Source organism: Ambystoma mexicanum, chromosome 1p, assembly GCF_040938575.1.
Source record: "Ambystoma mexicanum isolate Mex_15411 chromosome 1p, UKY_AmexF1_1, whole genome shotgun sequence".
Lineage (NCBI taxonomy): Eukaryota > Metazoa > Chordata > Amphibia > Caudata > Ambystomatidae > Ambystoma > Ambystoma mexicanum.
In genome coordinates, this window is record NC_090921.1 from 1,183,677,411 (window position 1) to 1,183,689,658 (window position 12,248).

Here is a 12,248-nt window from a genome sequence, read left to right on the forward strand (position 1 = left end):
TCGGTGGTGATTAGTGGGGAGAACAGTGGGGTGCCATTACTAGAATCCACGGGTGGCTAAATCCCTTTCTCCACTTGCAGGAGAATACTTCTACGGGTCAAGCAGACGAGGTTAGGCGGTCCAGTCCAGTCTGTCATCTCTGCACTACGCTTCACGTTGGAGGAGGTCGCAGCTGTCCGGGTCCGATCGATGCCCCTGTGGGAGCCAGGTGAGCGTAACAATAACCTAAAATTAAAATAAATAAACAATTGTATGTTATACCAGTTCCAGGCAACCCTATTGCCACCTTGGTTTACACCCAGCACCTTACAATAGGATCTAGGCTCCTGTATCTGCGATTTCACTCTCCATTTGACCTGCAAAGGGAAGTGATCACTGGCCTCTGAATGGTCAATCTTGATGGATTTGATGTCCATAAAGATTTCCTCTGATGCAAAGCCGTGATCTAATGTTTTCACTTTGGGGCCTTTAACCCATGTATAATGTGGAATTTCATCCCCCATAATATTTCCGTTCAGAGTGCAAAGCCCCCATGCTGCAATAAGAAACAACCAGTCTCTCCCTCTTTTCCAATCTGCGTTCTCCTAGGGAGATACATTTCTTTTGCAAACCACAGATACACAGCGGACATTCAGATCCCCACGATGATGATTGAATTAGTGTTTCTTTGCGATTGACACGTAAAAACAATTACACTAGGGGAATATTGGCAGGATTCCAGTATAGATTCATTAGTAAAGTGCACCCTAGGAGGGGATAGACACTAGGGTTCCATTTTAACTCTATCACATGGACAAATTCATTAGGCTGTGCAGATGGTGCTGTTTGAACACTGAAATTAGTATTTATCACCAACCGAGAACCCAATACAGGACCCCCCGCATCACCTTTGTATGCCGGGGACAAAAATAAGGTAAAACCATCTACAATAGCCATGTCTCCTGAAGACAGACGACATCCATAGCCAGTAAATCCACCCCCCTTCTCGCCCTAGACTCACATTGTGAAAGTGATGGAGCACTCTTTAAGAGGTGAAGGACATTTGTTCTGTTCAGGATGACGGGCTCTTGGTACAACTGTAACTTCTCTAGCATTAGTTCATTAGACAAAGATGGGGCAGGGTCTGTAACACTATTCGCCACTGTGGTTACATGCACTTGCCCTAGACTTGCTAAGCGAAATGGCATCATGGATGGCTCCGTAGTAAACATAGTTGATAAGCAGCAGCTAAAAATTGATACGACCAGGCTCTGTCCCCATACCCTCGGTTTCCATATCTTCTAGATGTAAGGCACCCTCTGTCTGCGTCACCCCGTCTATCCATACCCGTCTACCCCACCAGAAAATAGGGCATAAATCCCTACTCGGTTGTTGCGGAGGTTGCAAAACAAGTTTATTCTGCAGATTAAATAGGGCTGTAAGGATGTATTAATATCGCCCATACTAGCAGCTAGATCATTTGCACCATCAACGGCAGTAAGATCCGTAGGGCACCGCTTAGTTAACCATAAAGGCCATCCCCTGGTGTTGACGGCCGAATCCGTCATCTTCCGGGAACTGTACACTGGGTGACTGCCAGCCTCGGCCACAGACCTTATAATATCTGCTGAATCTCGACCACAGACAGCCTGGGTCCAGGCTGGTTTACCCTTCAAGTCACACGCCCAAGCCTGGAGAGGGGGCACCGGTGCAAAGGTCAAAGTGGAAGGGAGGGAAAATACAGATGAAATAGAAGAGGAGTCCAGGGCGATGAAAATGGGAAAAAAACAGGTGTCACAAAAGAAGGATTGCTCTTCTCTGCTCCCATTGCCATTATATTTTCCAAAGGTTGAACTTGTGGAATTGTCAAGGTGATAATTGTAATCATTAGGGGGTCTGAATTACAGATTCATCTGCTAAAAGAAGTGTGACAGAAACACAGGGACGTCATTTCACCAAAATGCCAGGGGTAGTGGAAGTGACATCACAATGCCACGCCCCCAAAAGTGAAATCACATGAAGTGATGTCATTTGACCATGCCCCCACGAGACATCACAGGACGTGGCATCATAAAGCATTATCCATCAGTACATTAAGAAAATGATGGTTACGATATCACTGTATTGTGACATTTGATACAAGAATGGATCATCGTATGTAGCAGTGTTTCAAGGCCCCTGTTGCCGCGAGAAGTGTAGTACAGGAAGCATACAGTACAAGTCGGTGTGGGTGCACAGCCTGGTAAAGCCACGCATCATGGTGCTGGGGTCTATTGTAGTAGTACAGGAAGCATGCAGGACAAGTCGGTGTGGGTGCACAGCCTGGCAAAGCACACCACATTGTATGGGGTTACTCCAGGTGGGCAGGTCAACAAAAACAGCAAATTAAGGTAGGTGCACAATCTGGAAGAGCCGTGCCTCATGGCTCAGGGGGCTGTAGACATGTTTGAGAAATTAAAACCAGGGGTCTTTGGTTTAGAGGTGAGGGGCTGCACATTAGAATGTATAATTGTTTTATCAAGCACACGGACAGGTCTCGAAGCAGGGGGTGCCCTACTAGCATGAATAAAGGCAGCTGTGAAGTCAATATTAGGTGATTGGCCGCTGTTATTGCAAGGCCATCCTTAAAGGCCCCGACCACCACTCCTTCCTCTTCTGCAGCGTTCACTGGTCAAGCCATGTCCCCACTTTCTCCTCAACCCCGAATCCATAGTAACAATACCCAATCCAGTGTGTCAAGTCACACAGTAAGCTCAATTTGGTTCAACCGACCGACAAAAGGCTCATCTCTGGGCACACTGCGTGTTGATAGTATTAACAGTAACCGTAACAATCATAGAAATAGCACTATTAAATAGCACTATGGGAAAAAGCTGCTGCAAGTGTTCCTTAGCTCCGATACCCATATAAAACACAATTAAGGTGGGTACACAGTCAAACAGAGCCTCGGCTCATCCACCCTCAGCTTGGCCTTGAACAGCATGTATTCCACCTGTCGCTGTTGCATTCTACTCGTGATGGACCCTTAGGAAGTTAATTACGAAAGTTCTGGAATACCGAAAGGTCTGGATGAAGGCTGTTATATATTTTTTGCAGTTTTCCGAAAAGCGGTATGGAAATGTATGTTATATGGTTATATCCTGCTTGCAAAGTCGTGATTAGTAATATATGTTAAATGTACATGCTAATGCTTTGTTATATTTGATGAACTCTCAAATCTTCCATTGCCATCTGTGAGAAGGCCATCTGGTCATTTTCTTTTGTTCGTCATGGAATTCTGTGACTTGCAGTTTTCTCATATTTAAAATGAGAATGAAAAAACCTCCAATCCCAGAATTCAAAGGAAATAGCAGGACATGGCAGCCTTCAAACACATGGCAATGGGAAACGGGATGTGGGAGTTCTGATCCTTTAACTTAGAGCTATAAGATATAACACATCAGGACATTAATTAAAATCCTGCCATGGTAGAATCCTGCGTACAGTTCTACCAAGCTGTGTGTTTTGGATAAAACCCACACTTCTCCATTACGGAAGTACATAAAACGTCTGGGTTCAATGACACTGCCCTCTCTGGATTCGTAGCTCCTTCCTACTAGCTGGGGTTTATGAGCTTTTATTATTGTAACCTTTGCAGGGATTAAGGGGCACCATCTCCTAACGTGCGTGCTATGCCAGATGGGAATAACACAGTGCGTTGCTGATTTAGTACACAGCCCGTGCAGTAGAAATCCTGTCGCTTGCAAGTGATCTACCTGTGAACCACAGATGTGCAAAGATGCCTGTTGTACATCTCCAGACTCCCGGGCAGCAGTGACACACAGCATGCACCGGTGGTCCATGCATAGGCACATAGTGACCTAAGTCGGCTCTCGGGCAGTCTCGCAAACGGCTGCGCTTCCTATTTCATGATCGTAGTTGAAAATGTCATGTTTGAAAAGAAAAATCTCCCAGAAGAACTATCCTTCACTTCAATGAAAGTCAATACAGAAATTAACATATCCATGCGGGTTTCGCCCCCACTACCGTGTATCGGAGACTCGCAGTCTATTTCCTACGCCTTACTGGTTTGTATTGACTCAGTTTATAAACGCACTACTGTAGTGCTTTAATGAACTACATTTCCCTGTTCACGTTAAGGTTCAGTAGAGTTCACATTCGGCCCTGCCATCTCTCCTTAGCTGCAGTTCTTGGGCTGTGTAATGGGGGAGGTGCTGCGATGGCTGCTGCCCGTGTCTGCAACATATAATGTTCAACAGTCTTTTTTTTCATAACCAGACAAAAAGCATAAATACACGTGCCTGCGACCACCACTACACTCTCTCTCTCTCTCTCTCTCTCTCTCTCTCTCTCTGTCTCTCTCGCTCTCTAGCTTTGCCTAGAAGATGGATCTTCCTAATACTACAATTATGAACTGTTTCCCGTAGGCTAAATTGGAGGGGGTCCTCGCGGTTACCACCTGGCTGTGCTATGCAGCGCATGCCACTCCTGCTTTAAGAGCTTCATATTAGGGCTTCACTTTTACCCTCTATATTGCAGGTCTCCTTTACGCGCATTGTTGCCGGGCCCCCGCTAATGTGCTGTACGTTGTGTGCCTTTTGTCACACTTTTCGGTCCCATATGCTGTAAATTTCAGGACTCTTCCCACACTTCACGTGGTTTATATGCAGGGCTCAATTCTGCATTGCATGCTGTGCATTGCAGCACCTTCCCGCTCCATTTTGTACATTGTATGACTCCAAGCACGAAAGCTATTGTGCCATGGTAACTTAGTAAAAAAATGTTTAGCATTTTGTAAAGCGTGCTTGCAGAGTACCTGAATCATGATACAACGGCACAAAATAAATAGCAACTATCTTTAAAAGCGCAGCGGCTGTTGTGAATCTCGCATTAACAAGTTTAATGCAAAATGAAAACCCTACCTTGCTGTGATCTCCCCTGCACGCACTCAGGCTGGAGCTGCTGCTGTCTGCTCTCAGAGCTCTGCTCCTCAGCCCCGCCCGATCTCCGGATGACTTCAGCTCGAGAAGGATACATTCATCACAGACAGACACTGTGACACCACGCCCGCTGCCCAGGCATGGCAGCAGGCAATCAGGAGCTTGCACACTTTGTAAAATAGTTTGTTTAAACAACAAACTATTTTTAAAAGCACAACCTGAAGTCCAGGATCACTGGAACAACAGAGGTCGCAAATATATTCCAGAGGTCGCTGGGGAGACAACAGAGGTCGCTCTTGCGACCTCTGGCGACCCCCAAATGACGTCCCTGCAGAAACAGCCTAGGGCCAAAGGCAAATTCGATAGCTGAGGTCATTCCAAATACATCCGATAAGGACGCTCCTCGCACTGCCCTCACCTGTCTCTTGGTTTGCAAATTATGAGCAGGCAAAGCAACCAAAGAAATATGGGAGGGAAACTTTCCTCCAGCTTTCATAACTCTTTTATTGACAAATATTTTGTATTTCCCTTAAGAACCGTGGTTTTGTTTCAATCCTCGTTCTCTGAGGTGCAGCCTTTACTATGTCCAAGCATGTCCTCAGGAGCAACATTAGTATCAAAATGGTCACAATGGGGCGATAATTCCATATCCAAAATTTCTCTGAGACGGCTCTTGCTAGTTAAAAGCAAGGCGTGGAAAGAGTTGTTCAGGACTACCTCTTTCGCTTCAGTTTCAGAAGGGAGTGTAGGGCCTGCACATCCCAAATCACATGCCATGCCGCAAATACAGGAATTTACTAACTGCTTCCCTTGTGGGTTCAGGTAAAAAGCCGGAGCTGATTTAGGCATGCTTAAATGGATAAAAACTTAATTTGATTTAGACATGTTTGAGAAATTAAAACCAGGGGTCTTTGGTTTAGAGGTGAGGGGCTGCACATTAGAATGTATAATTGTTTTATCAAGCACACGGACAGGTCTCGAAGCAGGGTGTGCCCTACTAGCATGAATAAAGGCAGCTGTGAAGTCAATATTAGGTGATTGGCCGCTGTTATTGCAAGGCCATCCTTAAAGGCCCCGACCACCACTCCTTCCTCTTCTGCAGCGTTCACTGGTCAAGCCACTGCCCCACTTTCTCCTCAACCCCGAATCCATAGTAACAATACCCAATCCAGTGTGTCAAGTCACACAGTAAGCTCAATTTGGTTCAACCGACCCACAAAAGGCACATCTCTGGGCACACTGCTTTGTGTTGATAGTATTAACAGTAACCGTAACAATCATAGCAATGCCACTATTAAATAGCACTATGGGAAAAAGCTGCTGCAAGTGTTCCTTAGCTCCGGGACCCAGGCAAAATCAATCGAGGAAGTTGAGGAGTCAATCAAATGGAAAAAAGGAAGAAAGAACTCCTACTTGTGACCCTTCATACAGGTCGTCCATCTTGTATTGCTGCCTTTTCTGCCTGCTTTAATCCACTGCAGCAGCTGGCACACTGGCACACTGAATATGCAACACACATCTCCACATTGCGCACGCTCAGCGCTGTGGAGGTGCTTTTGAATAGATTAATGAAAATAGCACTTCCTCCTCAACCACTACTGTGAAATGACTTTGCTCCACGCAAGTCTCAAGAATCACCAGCAAGTACAAAAACACGGAACACACAGCTACACACCACATGCACACCCTGCTCTGGAGGCGCGTAAGAAGAGATGAATGAAAACAGCGCCCCCTCCTCAACAGTCGCTGTGAAAAGACTCTGGTCCATGAGAGTATCGCGAATCACCAGCAAGTACAGCTACACAGAAACACATAGCTGCACACCGTCGTAAACAGATTGAAGGATAAGTCTGGCACTGAGATGACAGTTGTAGCTGTAGAAATGTAAGCATAGATGACCTTCATACTTGTTGTGGTTCTTCCCGCACCTCTGTGGGTGTCCGTGAGCCCCATCCTGCCACAGACCTCACTCGGACACATCCGTTTGGTTCGGGCAACCCGGTCTCTCTGCATGGCCGGGAATGCCCCCTTTATTTATACTGCATGCAGCAGAGCGGAATGCAACGTCACTCTGCCGCGTGTGTGCAGCCCTTAAAGGGGCAGCATCACACTCCTCCTTTTTCATATCAAACAAACAAATGAACAAAGGATTACTATCAAGCACACAGTTAACTTCACTGTAAACAAACCCAGGAGCCCCTTTAATAGCTGCCACCAGGGTCCCCCGTTCATTCAGGACTCCCACTCACAGTACCTATTCTTACACATAATCGGTGAGACGGGCAGGTTTCCCTCGCCCAGTTCTCTGGGGTACCTCCTGCCAACATCTCTAATCGGAGTCCCTTCGCCAGCCAGCTCATGGGCTGGGGATCCTGGCAGGCACATGGGGCCACCGCCCTCGTCTGGTACCTCCACCACTTGCCCACTGGGCACCGGTTCAGTCCTAGAATCTCTCAACCATTTGAAGAAACTGGCGTTTCTTGTCACTGATGTGTTTCCATCGGAGGCGGTCACCATCAACCCTTTTACCGTCACCACGTCCAGGGGTTCCGGCTCGTAGGTCAGAGACAATTTCCCTTGAGGGTGTCGGTTTCTCACCAGCACCTCATCCCCGGGCGCCAGTCTCTGTGGACTCAGTGCTCTCCATAGGTTCTCCCGCGCAGTTCTCTCATGGCGCTCCCGCTCAACTTCATCATTGTCAATCACATCGGGCTCTCGCTCACCAAGTTCTGGCAGCAAATCTCGTGGACACCGCTGGAACATAGCTTCAGCTGGGGCCACCATGTGTGGGGGTGGTTCAGTATCCCCTCAGGAACTTGTACAGCGCCCTTTCCAGGCTCTTGGCTTCCCCTTGTGCAAGGCGAAACACCTTGTTGAGAGTCTGCATCATCCTCTCCGCCTCAACATTGGCCCTCGCCACAGCAGGGTTACTTTGCGGTGGTGCACGCCTTACTCCTCCATCAGCCCAGCAAAGCTCTCACCCTGGAAGGGTCGGCCGTTGTCAGAGCACAACACCCTGGGCAGTCCACGAGTGGCAAAAATCTTCTCAATCTCCACCACCACTTTGTCAAAGGCCATCGACTCCATGAATTCAACTTCCGGATAGCAGGACAACTCGTCCACCACCACCAGGAAGTGGGTGCCCGTTGATGTGGACCCAAAATCAGCATGGACCACTTCCCACAGTTTGGTCTCTCGCGGCATGGTCTCAATTTCAGGCTCCCTCTGGGCAGGGGACGCCGCCTGGCACCAAACACAGGACGCCACAAATTCTTCTACTCTCCCTCAAGGTCCAGGAATCAGACCTTCTGGCGTAGGCGTGCTTTGGTCTTAGCCACGCCTGGGTGTCCTTGATGGGCCAGCTCAATCATCTGCTGCATCTGGCTCTCTGGGATGACAATGCAGTCTCCTCTTAGCAATAGGTAATTCTCCGAGAAGGTCAAATCCCCCTGCACTCTCCACAGTTGTTCCAGTGTGGATTTGGCCTCCTGGGTTCTGGCTGTCAGGTCTATGACCATCCGCCATGAGTCCTGCTGGATGGATGCCTTGAGTATCCGGAAGCAGTCATCCTCCGCCGATGCCTGCTAGAGTTCTTTTACCGGCACAGAGTTGGGTGTGGTGGCCTCCACCACCAGCTGCACATGTTCGTCGGCCTCATCCGTACACATGGACTGTAGCCCACCAGTGCCCTCTTGCGGGTGTCTTGAGTGATAGTCTGCGGCATCATTACTCCCCGGCCTATACACCAGCGATACTCTATATTCCAGCAGGGCCAACATCCAGCTTTATATTCTGGCCGGAGGTTTGGATGATGATCCCACCAGTATGGGCAGCAGTGGTTTGTGATCTGTAACCACAGTCATGGGTGGTCCAAGGACATAGAGTCAGAAGTGGCGGCAGACCCACAGCACAGCCAGAGCCTCCCGCTCAATTTGGAAAGCAAAAGCACAGAGTGAGACAAGGGACGTTGTGTCTCACCTTCTTTCCAGTCGATGGGCCTTATATACTTTTGGAAGATTACCTGACGGGAAGAAAGTGAACAATCACCTTGATGGATTGGGCAACCATGAACCACTGTACCAATAACGGAAGCAAACATATAGATCTCTTTAATTAAATTAAATTTAATGTGATATAGTTTGAAAAAAACTTTACATGTCATAAAATAGAACAATGTGATAAACAATGATAAACAATAAAACATAAACTAAAAACCTGATATCCTAATATCATACAAAAGGTCAATTTAGGAATCTCCTTGTAATATAAACAGTGATTTCCAGTTAGCTACATTAATCTTAGGCACTGCTAAATTCATAATCATTTTGTGGCCAATCTTTTCAGTTTGTTCCGAGTACAGGGCAAGTAAACTATATAGTCCACAGAACATTACATTCACAGATCTTAACCAATACGATTTATGGTCTTTCAGGATCGTTCTCAAGACAACAAATTTCCAATAGGGAAATAGAAAAATAGATACCAAATGTCAAAGGGGTCACTTGATGGTTCATTCCAGACGTTCTACTACTGTGTTCCATACCCTAAACAGAGACATATGTAAACTCTGTTTATTCGTGTTAATACATTGATTCCAGAATGTTACTTCTCTTATTAACTCTGTTTGATGAACAAAACTGCCGATATGACCAATATAAACTGCTCCCATAGTGCGGCATTCAGTTAGAACATGCTTCGCAGTTTCCCCTTGGTCTCTATTGGCACACAATTGACAGAAGCGTTCCTCTTTTGGGATACCCCGCTACACTCCCACTACAGAAAGGACCAGCAAATGATTGATTCTCAATAAGAGGATAAATATCCTCAGCACAGTGGAAGGGCAAAGGTTAGGATAGCATTGAGATTGTTTAAATGTATAAAGTACCATAGGTACAAATGCATAACTCTTCAAACAACCCAAATGAGAAAAGTTTTCTTGCCAATCCCTTAGTTCAATGCGTTTCCCAATGAGGACCTCATATTAAGGCAGTCATCTCCCCACTTAGGTTCCCAGCCCACCTCCTGAAACAGGTCCTTCATGCTTTTACTCAGACTCGACTTCGATTGGGTTTTTACCCTCATTATCATCCATACTATTCAAGAGGGGATTGAGCATCTTGATGTACAGTTAATACCAATGACTTTAGTGAAAGGATTCCAAACTCGAGGCAGATTATAGCCATGGGTATGCATTGAGGTAGTCCCAACAACTTCCTCCAGAACCTTCCCTCGATTTACTGCAACCATTCCAAATTAGTCATACTCAATGCCTCAAGCTCATAAGTCACAGAAGGGACCAGACATTGGATGTATAATTGTCGGGCTCCCCAAATGGAGTAACCACTTCTTTTTTAAGTAAATTGGCAGATAGGAGCTGTTAACTGCGTTGCCCCCCTCAGGCTAATCTGAAAACACGTATCATACCCCCATCTACATCAAACTCCACCCGAGATATTCATACACATGAGTCTAGCTCACTTCCCTAGCCTGAACCAGTAATCTCACTCATGCAATATTTTTATTTGCAAATACAATCATTAGGGTTTTGTCACGGTTAATGGTCGAACCATTTGTGTCAGCATTGTTAGGCTGAATCATATGCAGTACCCTTTGGGAACACCACACACAATTAAGACTAGAATTGCAAGTACAAATTCACCTTTGGTGCTAGCCTGTACTACACAGTAAAGTGGTAGTGATGGTTGAGCAGCCAGACTCATCTCAAGAGTAAAGTGAGCAGTATCAGAAGTTACACAAAGGACAGCAATTACTATGGTTCAAACAAACACTGACTCAAGGTTTCTGAGTAAAAGAATATACATTTATTCACACCATCAGTTGTAAAACAGTTCACTAATATAAAACAGCAGAAAATCACAATCTTAATACACTACACACCACCCAATGAATTCTGGACAAGTTAAGCTCAAAATGAAGTGTGAGCAAAATGGCACTACAGCATTATAAAAAGGGAGGGAAAGACAAGGTTATTCAAAATCAAGCAGCACCAACAAGTAAGTAGGCAGGGCAATCTAGAAAAGGCTTAATACAACTAGGATTCAAATCAATAGGCCTGGGCCAATGTTAATGGTTCAGAGTCTTTGCAGAGGATCACACAGTTCAGAGTAGTTTGCGGTTAAGTCTTTGACAATGAAGTTCGTCAGAAGAAAAGTTATTTAAAAGAGTAGAGAAAGACAAGCCCTCACATTAGCGAAAGATTTCAAACTCTTTCACCAAGGTCGGACGGAACGAACGACCAGATTTGAACAGTACCTTAGTAGAAGAAGAATGCTGTAGCTGAGGCAGAAGTGCCTGGCAGGTCCAGCAGGCTCACGGTTCCTGAAGTGACTGTCGAACTAACAAGAAGGAGGAAGACTGAAAGGTCGTGCACTGCCCAGGGAAGAAACCAGCAGCAGAGCAAAGCGTCGAATAAAAGGTGCGCTCCTTAAAACTCAAACAGGTCCTCCTGGCTATCCGGTTCACTGCAGCGATGCACAGCAATTTCGACCAGGGGAGGGAGGCATTACTTGGTGTTTGGCGAACTGGTTGGTTCCACCAGCTCAAGGGAAGAAGATTTCTTGCAGGTCTTCTCTGTTGCTGAAGTTTAGGAGATTCGGACCTGCAGCAGGGCTTCACCGGGAGGTTCAGTAGTTGCAGTAGTCCTCTTCGGTTCTCTCGATCCAGTGGCGACTCTGCCTTCCAAGTCCCAGAGACCTGCTTTTTATGCAGTTTCCCCCATTCACACATCCTGGCTGTCAATCACACAGCAGGGTGGCTGTCCTGGCAGGACAGTCACCTAGCCAATCAAACAAGAGTGCAACTTGGGTCTTGGGTCCAAGGAGACCCTGTGCTGGGGGCCTAAAACCCCTCCATCACATCCTGTACACCCAGACACTCAGGTGCCTAAGGTTGTTTTCTATTGTCCCTTTCTTTAACCCTCATTTTAAGCCTAGTCTCTTTTCTCATACTAGTCATAGTGTCTCTACCTCTTCCTTGTTCTACTCCACTCCTCATATTCCTCTTCTTAATCCTTGTATTTGCTTCACTTCCCTTTCCACACTCTAGTACTCTTTTCTTATCCAACCAGGAAAGCGTGTAAATGGCTCTCCATACAGCAAAAATTGACCTCAAAACTATCTGCCTGAGGTATAAGTCCCTTAACCACCTAGCCCCACCGTATCTCACTAATAAATTTACTTAAAAAACCGCCGCAAGAACCACCAGATCATTCAACTCCCTATGCCTGGTAGTGCCTAGATTTACCCTAAAAAGAGCAGGAGGCGCCAGTTTCACAGTGCTTGCCGCCCAACTTTGGAACACACTATCACT